The sequence below is a fragment of the Lontra canadensis genome, unplaced genomic scaffold (genome assembly GCF_010015895.1).
Source record: "Lontra canadensis isolate GAN:19392208 unplaced genomic scaffold, GSC_riverotter_1.0 scaffold125, whole genome shotgun sequence".
NCBI lineage: Eukaryota > Metazoa > Chordata > Mammalia > Carnivora > Mustelidae > Lontra > Lontra canadensis.
The window spans coordinates 3,340,225-3,355,275 of NW_022631119.1; the positions used below are offsets into that span (position 1 = coordinate 3,340,225).

The 15,051-nt window shown below is 39.9% G+C and overlaps 1 protein-coding gene across 2 annotated transcripts in view; it reads left to right on the forward strand.

Moving 5' to 3' along the window:
• Nucleotides 1-2,037: 2,037 nt before the first annotated feature.
• The window catches only part of LOC116857739 (zinc finger protein 420-like), a 98,695-nt gene continuing 85,681 nt past the window's right edge, over nt 2,038-15,051 (forward strand). Inside the window, exon 1 of one of the 2 annotated variants that reach the window (XM_032842122.1) lies at nt 2,038-2,443. The gene's annotated coding sequence lies outside the window, so the exon portion shown is untranslated. Of the gene's footprint in view, nt 2,444-3,179; nt 3,548-15,051 lie in introns of those variants that run through there. The other variant, XM_032842124.1, reaches the window with a different exon arrangement.

Here is a 15,051-nt window from a genome sequence, read left to right on the forward strand (position 1 = left end):
AAACACTTCTGACTCCATTAACTATTTGATCATTATAGTGACCTCTGACCTCTTCTACTTCCCTGATACTCTTCCCTGGTCTCCTGCACTGCTTCACAATAACTATGTGAATATACTGGAGAGGTCTTATAGGTCTGGGTCGTGTGTTTGTGCTACTACCATTATTCTAATTGTGGCATTTCCCTATTGGGAACATCCCTATGATCAAGAGAATTGTTACCTGTAATTAACACATCTATTTCCAAAGTACATTCAGCAATATCAGTTACAACCACCTGAGTTGATACTGGGCCAGAGGAACCCACCTATAAAGTTATACTGTCCAACTGGAAAAATGATTTCTAAATCCAGCTCAAGTAATTTTTCTGACCATGACCAAGGGCATTTCCTGGTATCACAGTAACTTACATTCCAAGGTCTGTAAGGGCTTAAGATGTTTGGCAAACTTGGTCACTGTCAAGTCCCCAACATACCTGGACTAATGCATGTGGCCTTGGGTCCCTCTTCAGGATGGAGGCTAAAAATTTGCCTCTACCCCTTTCCTATTCTTTTTCCTTTCTTTCCTTCCCTTCCCTTTCTTTTTTTTTTTTTTTTTTAAGAGAGAAAGTGTGTATGCCCATGCATGTGTGCAAGCACACAGGGGCAGGGGCAGAGGGAGAAGGAGAGAGAGAGAATCTTAAGCAGGCTCCACACTCAGCACAGAGTCAAGTGGAACTCCACCTCTCAACCCTGAGATCATGACCTGAGCTGATATCAAGAGCTGGGGCTTAACCAAATGAGCCACCCAGGCACCCCTCCTATTTCTTCTTAAAGGGGCAAGGTTTGGAAAGAGAGGCAGTACTGAAGATGTTGGATCGACACCAATACATACAACACACACCTCTGCAAGGGGACCTAAATCCTCTCGGACCTTCTCTTGTTTATCCACAGTAAATGCTAAAGCTGGTTGAGTATCTTTGCCTGTTACAGAAGATATACAAATGTATACATCAGGGGTATTCAAAACAACCACCCACCCACCAGAAAGTTTAAAAAACAAAAGGCATACAATATTAAGTTGCTAGGATGCGGAACAATTCGAACTATAATACAGAGCTGGTGGAATTACAGTAGGGGAACCACTTCAGAAAACGTCTGGCAATATCTACTATAGCTAAACATATGTGTAACCTATGATCCAGCAATGCCCCTCCTAGATATATATGTAACCAAGATGACACATATACACAGCAAAAGACTACAAACAAGAATGTTCATGGAGCACTATTCCTAGTAGCCCCAAGCTGAAAACAAGCCAAGACTGTCAAGAATGAGAATAAATAAACTTTACCGATTAATCTCACAAACAATATTTGGCAAAAGAAGTCAGACTCAAGGGGTAAAAGTGTACATACAATATGATAGCATTTATGTAAAGCTCAAAATCAGGCAAAACTATATTGTAAATCAGATGGAGACCTTTACAGGTGACAGGTGGGGACTTCGGGGATGCTACACGAGTACACAACTCTGGACAATCTATGAAAATGCATCCGGCTTTATTCTAATGATTTGGGCACTTTTTTGTATGTGACATTCAAAAACTGTACTTTTAAACACTCAGCTTTTTTTTTTTTTTAAGATTTTATTTTATTTATTTGACAGAGAGAGAGAGAGATCACAAGTAGGCAGAGAGGCAGGCAGAGAGAGAGAGAGGGAAGCAGGCTCCCTGCTGAGCAGAGAGCCCGATGCGGGGCTCCATCCCAGGACCCTGAGATCATGACCTGAGCTGAAGGCAGAGGCCTTAACCCACTGAAGCACCCAGGCACCCCCCCCCCTTTTTTTTTTAAATCGTAAAACAGGCACAGCAACACAACCACACCCAAGATCATAAATCGAAGCAAACACTCTCACCAGCACTAAAACCTCCCTCTACCTCTCTCTCCTGCCCCACTAAGCCTGGCCGCAGTTAGAGCCCAGGCATTCCTCCACTCTTCAGACTCGGATCTCCACCCCCGACCCGGCTATGTCGCGGCATCTCCGGCAGCCAGCTCCAGGCTGGGGCTGAGGGTTCTCCATCGCCCCGCTCCGCCCTCCGGGGCTCCTAGGCGACACTACAAGTCCCAGAAGTCCCCGGGGCGGAAATAAACGTCCTGCTGAAGGCGAGTTGGGGTGACGGGTGCGCAGCGGCGACTGCGGGGTCGCAGCGATTTGTCTTAAGAGTGGAGGAGCACCCGGTTGCAGGCTGGCGCCCGGTAACGATTACTCGGGTCGAAGGCTCTCTGGGGTCTTTCGTGTTCTGGACTACACTTTCCAGAGGCCTCCAGGGGTAACGTCACTTCCTTCTAAGGTGGTCGGCGCCGTTATGCTGGAGCGAACTGCACAGCGCCCCGGCGGAGGAAGCGCGGCCGGTGGGTTCGCTCCGGTGAGGCGGCCCGGGAGCCTGGCGCCAGGGAAGCTGAAGGTGAGGCGCGTCTTAGCCCGGGCGGGGACCGTGAGCGGTCGCGTGCGGATCCTCAGGCCTTCACACGTTATTGTGTGAGTGTGTGACATAATGTGCCTGTGGGACTGCATGATTATGTGTGACCTCACGAAGGCGTGGTAATAATGTCTCCAGCTGTGTGAGTGCTTGTGAAAGCTGTGAAACTGACTCCTGCTTTAATTATGTCGTTAGGAGTCTAGCGCTTCCCAACTGTGTCTATCCGGGAGCCGAATGGGGTGGGGGGAGCAGTGATAGAGAAATGGTCACCCTGAGGCCAGTTGTGGGTTTGAAGGTTTCTGGAAGCTTGTAGTTGTGGGGTCTCTGGCCGGCTGCGTTGCAGAAACCGAGATTGTACTATTGGTGGCTGGAGTTTTGACTGGAAAGAAGTCAAATTCCTTTTGAGGAAGGCCGACCACTCGGGAAGAAGGCCGACTCTTGTCCAAAGCCCAGCTCAGGTTTCTTCCTGGCCCAGAGATTTTGTTTGTTTTGCTATTTATTTTGGGTCCAGAGATTTTTAAAGGGGTTTAATCACTTAAGGGAGTGCAGTGGTCCGTGACATTTTTCTTTTAAAGATTTTATTTATTTGACACACCGACTGAGCGAGAGAGAGCGCAAGCTCAAGCAGGGGGAATGGCAGGCAGAGAAGAAGCAGGCCCCCCGCTCTGCAAGCAGCCTGATGGGGGCTCGATTCCAGGAATCTGGGATCCTGACCTGACCCGAAGGCAGCTGCTTAACCGACTGAGCCACCCAGCTACACTGGTTTGTGATGTTTCTTGATCACATGCGGACTTGATGCCAGCTATAGAGTTAATCTTGGGTCCTTGGAGGCTGTGCAAGAAATTCTAGTTCCTTGGTGCTTGGAATTTCGGTGGGTTGTGCAAGAAGTTCTGGTTCCTTCGTACCCAGGGGTTGCACAAGAGTACTCCTTTTTTCTGAAAAAGAGGGCAAAGTCAGTCTGGGCTCAAGGAAAGGTTTTGTCCCTTTTCCTTATGCTTCTTCATCCCTTACCAGTTAATGGACTTGGCTTATACAGGTGACCAGAGACTAAGGGAAGAGCTCATGTTGGACAACTCAGTTTAGTCCAAGGTAAATTGTTATTCTTTCGTCTCTGAAGTGTTTTCTGGTTTTTCACGATATGGGAATATTTGCTTGCTTTCTTTTGAAACTCCATTAACAAAGATCCTTTTAGTATTTTGGTCTTTGGGCCTGGCTATTCCAAAGAATAATAATGGAATGGACTCAAAGTCTGGCCCCAAAGAGGTTATTCCACTCCATTTTGCTCCTTCTAAGATTTTTGAATGATTTGAAGGAATGAAATACATCTCTTAGAGAGAAATTTGAAAGCTTTCACTTTGAGTATTTTCAATTTTATTGTTTAAGAGATCATTCTCTAAGTATTTAACAGGTTCAAAAGAGTATACAGTGAATTCTCTTTCTTAGCTGCCCCCCCACCCCCACCCTCACAAGCTTTTCCTACTTAGAAGGCAACCAGTGTGCCTAGGTTCCTGAGTACTTCCAGGGGAATTCTGTACATCCATTAGTACATGAAGGACTTCATTTATCGCTGCACAGTATTACATGATTCCATAATTTTAAGAATTAATCCTTATTAATGAACTTTCAGCTGGCTATGAATCTTTTGCTGTTATAAACAATGGTGGGATAAATATCCTTGAATTTAGCCTATCAATGAGTTTGTTGGTAGAATGAATGCTAGTTTCTCAGGTGTTTATGTGTACTTTAAATTTTAATAGTTTTTGCTGTGTTGTCTCTTGCATTATCACTTTTCTAAATAATATTTTCTGATTTTATGTTTTATTCAGGGTATTTTGCTCGTTGTTGAAAAATTAAAGGAAATTGTTAATATGCTTTTATAGAGTTTTTCAAGCTATGCGGTTGTTACCTGATTTTTGTGTGTAGTAGAATCAATTTACTAAGCTCTGATCACCGTTTTCCTTAACTCTTCATTGTAAAAAATCCAAACATGTACAAAAATAGACAAAACAGTAATGAATGTCTATGCACCACTTTGCTCAGTTTCAGTGATAATTGACTCATGACCGGTCTTGTTTAATCTGTATGTCTATCTACCTAGGATTATTTTGAAGCACATACCAGAAGCTGTATTGTTCCATCCATAAATGTGTATATAAATGATAGTCTTTTAAAAACTTAATCAAATACCATTATTCTCCTTAAAAAAATAAGTAGTATTTCCTTAGATTTAGATTTCCCCACAAGGCAAATAACTTTATTTTTAATTTCAAGATTTCTTTGAATCTGGGCCCAAATAAGATCCATGTGATCCGTGTGTTGTGATTGGTTCATAAGTCTTTTAATAAAGTATTTTTAAAAATCTGTAGTTTCTTTGTTTTTATCTATAGTTTTTTATTCTTATTTGAGAGAGAGAGAGAGCGTGCATGTGGGTGGGGGGAGGGGCAGAGGGAGACAGAGAATCAGAAGTGGACTCCCCATGGACCAGGATCCCGGGCTCGATCCCATGACCACCAGATCGTCACCAGAGCTGGAACCAAGCATCAGATGCCCAACCAATTGAGCCACCCAGGTGCCCTCATTCTTTTTTTTTTTTTTTTTTAAGGTTTTCTTTATTTGACAGGGAGAGAGCACGTAAGCTGGGGGAGCAACAGAGGGAGAGAGAGAAGCAGGCTCTCTGCTGAGTGGGGAGCCTGATGTGGGGCTCCATCCCAGGACCCTGGCATCATGACCTGAGCCGAAGGCAGACACTTAACTGACTGAGCCACCCAGGCACCCCTGGGCACCCCTCATTCTTATTCTTTTTCTGTCTTTCCTTGGAACATATTTGTTGAAGAAGCTGAGTGATTTGTCCAGTAAAGTTTCCCACAATATGTCATCTTTAACATTTTTTTCTATATTTCTCTAGTTAGAGATTGGATGTAGAGGCTTGATCTGGTTCAGGTGGGTTCTCTCCATTTCCACCCCCCGCCCTTTTTTGGGGGCACAATGGCTACACTAATGCTAATGTATACTTCCATGAAGAGACACATAGTGTCTTCTTGACTCTTTTTGTGATATTTTCTATTATTATTTCATTAGAGATTGCTAAATAGTTATAGTCAAATTAATTATATTTTTATTCTTTAACTGGAATAATTATATATAGTGAAAATTTTCTGTATGAACTGATTGGTTACCTTGAGGTACAGATTTCTTAAGGGAGGCAGGACAGATTTTTTTTTTCTCCTAACTTAACAGTTTTTAAAATGAGGAAGTAATGAACCATAATGAAATGATGGTTTGCTAGCATTCTTTCCTGGGTATCGGTGATTGTTATTTTTTACTATCATTATAGAAGTATGGATTTTTATATACTTACATGTTTTAGTCTATTGCAGTTGTTTCATTTATGTATACTTAAATTAGTATTGTGCCGTATTTACCATTTGGAGCCTATTCAGGTTGGCTCTTAGGTTCTTTTGACTTGATCTTAGTCTTTGCTTTCTTGGTTTTCAGTAGATCTTCTCAGTCAGGAGTTGATAAAATTTCTGCAAAGGGTGATATAGTTAGTGTTTTAGGTTTATGGGACACATGTTCTCAGTTGCAACTACTCAAGATTGTTGTAGAGTGAAAGCAACCATATATAATACATAAACAAAAGGACGCGGCTAAGTTCCAATAAAACTGTATTTCCAAAATCAGACAAGTGGTATACCAAATAGGAGCAGAGTTTAAAAGGTGAAATTCAATATCTGATTTAGTGAATGCTAAAAAAAAGATTTCATTTTGGGTGCCTGGATGGGTCAGTCAATTGACCGACTGCCTTGGGCTCAGTTCATGACCCTGGAGTCCTGGGACTGGAGCCCTGCGACAGGCTCCCAGCTCAGTGGGTAGTCTGCTTCTTCCTCTGACCCTCCCACCTGTTATGCTCTCTCGCTTGAACTCTGTCTCTCAAATAAATAAAATCTTTAAAAAAAAGAAATGATTTCATTTTTAGAGAGTAGGTGCCAGCTGCAATTTTTAAGCAAACGCTGCCCACATACATACCTTCACAACACACACTTAATGGAAATCAAATTTCCTATAATACCCATTCTGAAAGAGAAATGCTGTTACTTTGTTTCCAAGCAGTTGTCAGATTTCTAATAATATTTCTAATCAGAACCTCACCTTTTATGTGGAAAGGGCTTTTATAGACTTGATAACTTATTCAGGATAAATAGATGGATAGATGGAATTTATTGGAGTTACATTTGAGAGAAAAAGAAAAACAGAAGACTCACATTAATATGTGTTATTTTATTCTTATGCATTTCTACCCTCTGTTTCTGAACTCATTGGCTAAATAATGCCCCTAATAGGACTTTTCCCGTGGCAGGGATCCGGAGTACTTGAATTGTATTGAATTAAATTTAATGAAATAAATTGTAAAGAAAGCCAAAAATCAAGCATTATTACCGTGTTCTAGGTTCTTATTCATTTCCTGATTCAAGCCTCCTTCATATTAATGGAAACAGCATTTCAAGACTATATTCTAGGTACTAGGACTTTCATTGCTACCGGGTTGATCATTGTTTCTGTGGCTTTACAAAGCTAGTATATATGTATCTTTTAAAAGATTAAAAAATAAATGTCACAACCCCAAGGAGCTTAGAGATATGAGTTCATGTAATGTGTTCTGGATAGGATCATGGAACAGAAAACAACAGTTCTTTATTCCACACTTTACAAAGTTTGGAAGAAATATTATGATTCTTTATTCCCCACTCTATGAAGAACACTCAAAATAATAATATTCAGTGATTTGACTACTGAAAACAGTCTTCTGTTTTTGTTTGTTTTCTTTGTTTATTATAATCTTCTCGTTCTTTAGGGTATATTCCACTGGGGATATGGAATCAAATTACTGTATGCTAGAGTCATTTGGAATGGTTCCTCTTGAGATGTTATGCCACAAGTTGGAATCACAGATTTGCTTGTTTTACTTTTAATTTTTAGAGATGGCTCTTTTAAAATTTAATTTTTTCCTATAATTATATAAAGTAAATATGTGGCCCCAAAGTCAAATCTGCACATCAAGGTTTAATTTTATCTCTTCCTTAACAGTTTATACTTTCTACCTATAAGTAGTCACTTTTTCTATCTTATGTTTATTCTGTCTTTTAAAATCTACTGTAAGAAAGCACATTAGTGTGCTTTAGATGTGTTTATGTACACCATAAGCAACAAAATGAAAAGTAGATAAATGGACTTCGTCAAAATTAAAAACTTTCCGTGCTTCAAACAGCACTTGTCAAGAAGATCAGAGACAACCCACATACATTATGGGACAGAATTCTTGCAAATCATTTTTCTGATGAGGGACTTGTGCCCAGCATATATAAAGATATACTACAACCTAATAATAAAAAGTTAAACAACTCAATTAAAAATGGCCTAAGTATCTGAATAACATTTCTCCAAAGAAGATAGATAAATTGCTATTAAGCATATGCCAAGATTGTCAGCATCTTTAGGGATCAGGAAAATACAAATCAAAACCACAGTGCACTATCACTCACATTGACTAAAATGGCTACAATAGAAAAGACATTGTAACAAATGTTAAGAAGGATGTGAAGAGAGGTGCCTGGGTGGCTCAGTCATTAGGCATCTGCCTTTGGCTCTGTTGGTGATCCCAGGGTCCTGGGATCGAGTCCCACGTCAGGCTCCCTGTTCAGTGGGAAGCCTGCTTTCCCCTCTCCCACTCCCCTGGTTGTGTTCCCTCTCTCACTGTCTCTCTGCATCAAATAAATAAATAAATAAAATCTTAAAAAAAAAAAAAACCACACAAAAAACGAGGAAGAATGTGAAGAGGGACCTCTAGGTGGCATAGTAGACTCTTTTGTTCAGGTCATGATCTCAGGGTGGGGATATCAAGCCCTGCGTTGGCTCTGCCCTGAGCGTGGAGCCTCTATCCCCTATTCCAACTCCTGCTTACACGCATGTGTTCTCTCTCTCTTAAAAGAAAAAAAAAGGTTAAGAAATTAGAACCTTCATACACAACTGGTGAGAATATAAAATATAAAGAGAATATAAATATGAAGAGAATATAACATGGTGTGGCTGCTTTGGAAAATAGGCTGGAGGAATGATGACTAATGGTTGCAGGCTTTCTTCTGGGATAATGAAAATGTTCTAAAACTGATTGTGGTACTGGAGTCGGTGAATATACTAAAAACCATTGACTTGTACACTTAAAAATGTGAATTCTATGGCAAGTGAATTAAATCTCAACAAACTTGTTTTTTTTTACTATTTTATTTTATTTATTTTAATTTTTTTTTAATTTTCAGCATAACAGTATTCATTGTTTTTGCACCATACCCAGTGCTCCATGCAATCCGTGCCCTCTCTAATACCCACCACCTGGTTCCCCCAACCTCCCACCCCCCGCCGCTTCAAACCCCTCAGATTGTTTTTCAGAGTCCATAGTCTCTCATGGTTCACCTCCCCTTCCAATTTCCCCCAACTCCCTTCTCCTCTCTAACTCCTCTTGTCCTCCATGCTATTTGTTATGCTCCACAAATAAGTGAAACCATATGATAATTGACTCTCTCTGCTTGACTTATTTTACTCAGCATCATCTCTTCCAGTCCCATCCATGTTGCTACAAAAGTTGGGTATTCATCCTTTCTGATGGAGGCATAATACTCCATAGTGTATATGGACCACATCTTCCTTACCCATTCGTCCGTTGAAGGGCATCTTGGTTCTTTCCACAGTTTGACGACTGTGGCCATTGCTGCTATAAACATTGGGGTACAGATGGCCCTTCTTTTCACTACATCTGTATCTTTGGGGTAAATACCCAGTAGTGCAATTGCAGGGTCATAGGGAAGCTCTATTTTTAATTTCTTGAGGAAGCTAAGCAACATAGATGAAACGGATGCATTCCTGGAAAACTATAAACTCCCAAAATTGAACCTGAATAGACTGGTATCTAGTAACGAGATTGAAGCAGTGATCAAAAACCTCCCAAAACACAAGAGCCCAGGACCTGATGGATTCCCTGGGGAATTCTACCAAACTTTCAAAGAAGAAATAACACCTGTTCTCCTGAAGCTGTTTCAAAAAATTGAAGCAGAAGGAAAACTTCCAGACTCTTTCTATGAAGCCAGCATTACCCTGATCCCCAAACCAGACAAAGACCCTACCAAAAAGGAGAATTTCAGACCAATATCACTGATGAATATGGATGCTAAGATTCTCAACAAGATCCTAGCAAACAGGATCCAACAGCACATTAAAAAGATTATCCACCATGACCAGGTGGGATTCATTCCTGGGCTACAAGGATGGTTCAACATTCGCAAATCAATCAGTGTGATAGAACAAATTAATATGAGAAGAGAGAAGAACCACATGGTCCTCTCAATTGATGCAGAAAAAGCATTTGACAAAATCCAGCATCCGTTCCTGATTAAAACGCTTCAAAGTATAGGGATAGAGGGAACGTTCCTGAACTTCATAAAATCTATCTATGAAAGACCCACAGCAAATATCATCCTCAATGGGAAAAAGCTTGCAGCCTTCCCGTTGAGATCAGGAACACGACAGGGATGCCCACTCTCACCACTCTTGTTCAACATAGTATTAGAAGTCCTAGCAACAGCAATCAGACAACAAAGAGAAATAAAAGGTATCCAAATGGGCAATGAAGAAGTCAAACTCTCTCTCTTCGCAGATGACATGATTCTTTGTATGGAAAACCCAAAAGACTCCACCCCCATACTACTAGAACTCATACAGCAATTCAGTAACGTGGCAGGGTACAAAGTCAATGTACAGAAATCAGTGGCTTTCTTGTACACTAACAATGAAAACACAGAAAGGGAAATTAGAGAATCGATTCCATTTATGATAGCACCAAGAACCATAAGATACCTGGGAATAAACCTAACCAAAGAGGTAAAGGATCTGTACTCGAGGAACTATAAAACACTCATGAAAGAAATTGAAGAAGACACAAAAAGATGGAAGACCATTCCATGCTCTTGGATCGGAAGAATAAACATTGTTAAAATGTCTCCACTGCCTAGAGCAATCTATACTTTTAATGCCATTCTGATCAAAATTCCACCGGCATTTTTCAAAGAGCTGGAGCAAATAATCCAAAAATTTGTATGGAATCAGAAGAGACCCCCCGAATCACTAAGGAAATGTTGAAAAACAAAAATAAAACTGGGGGCATCACGTTACCTGATTTCAAGCTTTACTACAAAGCTGTGATCACCAAGACAGCATGATGCTGGCATAAAAACAGACACATAGACCAGTGGAACAGAGAGCCCAGATATGGACCCTCAACTTTATGGTCAAATAATCTTCGACAAAACAGGAAAAAATATAGTGGAAAAAAGACAGTCTCTTCAATAAATGGTGCTGGGAAAACTGGACAGCTATATGTAGAAGAATGAAACTCGACCATTCTCTTACACCATACACAAAGATAAACTCAAAATGGATAAAAGACCTCAACGTGAGACAGGAATCCATCAGAATCCTAGAGGAGAACATAGGCAGTAATCTCTTTGATATCAGCCACAGCAACTTCTTTCAAGATATGTCTCCAAAGGCAAAGGAAACAAAAGCGAAGATGAACTTTTGGGACTTCATCAAAATCAAAAGTTTCTGCACAGCAAAGAAAACAGTCAAGAAAACAAAGAGGCAACCCACGGAATGGGAGAAGATATTTGCAAATGACAGTACAGACAAAAGGTTGATATCCAGGATCTATAAAGAACTCCTCAAACTCAACAGACACAAAACAGACAATCATATCAAAAAATGGGCAGAAGATATGAACAGACACTTCTCCAATGAAGACATACAAATGGCTATCAGACACATAAAAAAATGTTCATCATCACTAGCCATCAGGGAGATCAAATTAAAATCAACAAACTTGTTTTAAAAAATGTATGCCCTTAAATAAAAATCAGGAAAAAAGAGTGATGGCTCTACTTCTATTCAACATTTATTTCAGATTATAAGCACTGCACTAAAACTAGACAAAAACCATTGAAAAGCAACAGAAAATTGATTAGCAGATAATATGATTGTCTACTGGGAAACGACAAAATGTGGAAGTATTCTAAAGTTATTAAGAAAAGAAAATCAACAAAATATATAAATTTTAAAAAGTTCAGAGACGCCTGGGTGGCTCAGTTAGCATTTGGGTCATGATCCTAGTGTCATTGGAGCAAGCCCCATGTCCAGCTCTCTGCTCAGCGGGGAGCCTGCTTCTCCCTCTCTGTCTGTCTGCTGGTCTGCCTGCTTGTGCTCTTTGTCTCTGTCAAGTAAATAAATAAAATCTTTAAAAAGGTAAAAAAAACATAACAAAACCCCAAAGTTCAACAACATTTATCTTTTGGAATGTTGCTAGCTTTGTTTTATTTTTTTCCTTTTTTTAAAAAAAAAGATTTTATTTAGAGGGAGAGAGAGTGAACCTGAGAAGGGGAGGGTCAGAAGGAGAGGGAGAGATAATCTCAAGCATATGCTTAACGCGGATCCTGATGCAGGGCTTGATTTCATGACCCTGAGATCATGATCTGAGCTGATACCAAGAGTCAGTTGCTTAACTGACTGAGCTACCCAGATGCCCTGCTAGCTTATCTTTGAAAGGAATTATGAGGAGTGGGACAACTGGATCACTGCTTAAATGCTTCTGTAATTTCCTGGTTATTGCTAAATTCCCTGCCTTTGAAGATGTGCATTTACTCCATCAGTATTTTACTACTGTTTTCCAGTGGGTCGTCCAACAGAATACACTGGCAAACTTTTGGATATTTTCCAATGACTTTGGTCTCTCACTGTAATTTTAATTAACATTTCTGTTATAGTGAGCAAAGTTGAGCATCTCCTTATATTCTTTAGTGTATTTGCATTTGTTTTTCTATGAACTGTCCATTTCTGTTGACCATTGTTCTATAGGAGTATTCTTTTTCTGCTTTTAAAGCTATTTTATATGTTTTTTTTTAAATCTTTTCTCTGTAATATAAGTTCCAAACGCATTTTCCTAGATTGTCATTTATCTTTTCTTTTGCTAATCATGTTTTCCCAATTAAAATAATTTGGGGGGGCACCTGGGTGGCTCAGTGGGTTAAAGCCTCTGCCTTTGGCTCAGGTCATGATCCCAGGGTCCTGGGATCGAGCCCCACATCGGGCTCTCTGCTCAGTGGCGAGCCTGCTTCCCCTTCTCTCTCTGCCTGCCTCTCTGCCTACTTGTGATTTCTCTCTCTGTCAAATAAATAAAGAAATTTAAAAAAAATCCTACCTCCTAATACCATCACATTTAGGGGTAGGGTTTAAAAAAAAATAATAATAATAATTTTTTTGTACTTAAATATCATTCCCTTATTACCTATAGATTTGGTTATGGCTTGGTAAATTTCTCTAACTCCTGAATTTTAGAAAAATCCAGGCATCGTTACTTCTTAAATTATTTCAATTTTTACATTTCTTTTTTTTTTTTTTAAGATTTTATTTACTTACATGAGAGAGATACATAAAGAGATAGTGACAGAGAGCACGAGTGGGAAAGAGAGGGAGAAGCAAGGAGCCTGGATGCAGGGCTCGATCCCAGGACCCTGGGATCATGACCTGAGCTGAAGGCAGACACTTAACTGACTAAGCCACCCAAGTACCCCCTCTATTTTTATATTTCACAAGCAGCTTGATCTGGAGCTTAATCTGATATATTGTGAGGAGTAGTGCAGTTTTTCATTTTTCAAATGATTTGTTATTTCATCATCATCTTTTTCAAGGTCCATATATTCCCCACTGATGTAAGATGCCACCATATCAAATATGAAATTTCAAAGTATTTGGGTCAGTTTTTTTTTTAAGATTTTATTTATTTATTTGACAGAGAGATCACAAGTAGGCAGAGAGGCAGGCGGGGGTGGGGGGAAGCAAGCTCCCTGCTGAGCAGAGAGCCCGATGCAGGGCTCCATTCCAGGACCCTGAGATCATGACCTGAGCTGAAGGCAGAGGCCTTAACCCACTGAGCCACCCAGGTGCCCCATGGGTCAGTTTTTATATGTCACAATTTTCATTGGATTTTCTCTCTATAATTTTGAAAGAATTGAAAGAAATTAGGAGGGCTTATATTTTCCCAAATAGCCCTTAAAAGCCGTATGAATCAACAAGGAGAACAATTAAAACTGCATATAACAGCCTATGCCTACAGCCTTATTTAGAGCTAGAGGTTACTATAAACTTCAGTTTTTATGTAAGTGGAGAAATATATACCCCAAACAGGCAGATCAACTCTGGTTTCTATCCTAGACTGAAGAGTTAGGGAGAGAAAAGCAAGGGATACATTGCAGTGTTAGAAAATGGATAACTTAATCCCATGAACATAGAGGTCCATCTTGAGTGGGAAAATACTGACAACATGACTGATCCTATTAAACTGGAGCATTGCCTTTTGATTGAAATGAAGATTCTTGAAAATGGTGAGTTGAAAGGTGGCACTCTTAGGAAATGCCCACTCCTTTAGGAGAGGGAAGGCAACATAAAAAGAAAAGGCATGCCTTTAAGGATGATTGTGAAAGGAAAAAAGGAATCAAGTATTGGAAACTAAATCCTTTTCAGAACCAAAAGAATGTCACAGATTCAGAAGTGACAGAATTTATGTAGCCAAGAGTTTGGCCTTGCCAAAGAGAGGTCTGGGCTTTTTACTACTTTTGGGAGGTAATCTCTGGGCCCTTGAAATGTGATACCTTTGCTTGGAAGCCTTAGGTCACATATTATAATCTAACAATATGTTGTAGGGTGAGGACTGGCCACACCTGTATAGTGTTAGGGCAGTGGTTGGCCATGTGAGAAAGGACAACAGTGTTACGAAGAATGGGGGCTTTGGGTCACATGGTATCAATTGACCTGGACACAGATTAATAACATGGTCAATTAAGGAGTCATTCCCACAGCTAGAGCTCTCATAAAAACTAAAAAATTGAGGCTCAGGTGACTTTGCATGGCTGGCAGTACTCCATGCATTTTATCACACATTGATGTCAGGAGAGTAATACATCCTGACTCTATGAAAAAAGACATGGAAGTTCCATATTTGGTATTTCTCCCAATGTGTTTCTTCTTTAAGTTGATTTTAATTTGTATCTTTTTTTCCTATAATAAACTGTAACTGTGAGAACAATAGCTTTCTGAGTACTAGTGAATTTTGAGCTTGAGAGTGGTTTTAAACTCTCAGTGTCAGTTGGCTTTAGTTGGTTTGGGGAGCTTATAGTTTATGTCACAGTTGAGGGTAGTTTTCGGAGAAATTGTACTCTCTAACTTTGTAGTTAGTCAAAACTCCTACAAAATCCTACTCCCAAAAAAGAGTCTATTACTAAGAACATTGCACATCACAGTATCAAAGAAGAAAATGCCCTTGAACTGGGATTTCTACTAAAGTTACCCCAAATTGCGCATCCTTCTCTAATGACATTTTATCCTGGTGTAGAAAAAAATCTAAGACTTAAAACAATTAACAGAAAATAGTAGGAAAATATATATATAAGCAAAACAGTCAGACAACAAAAAGAAATAAAAGACATCCAAATCGGCAA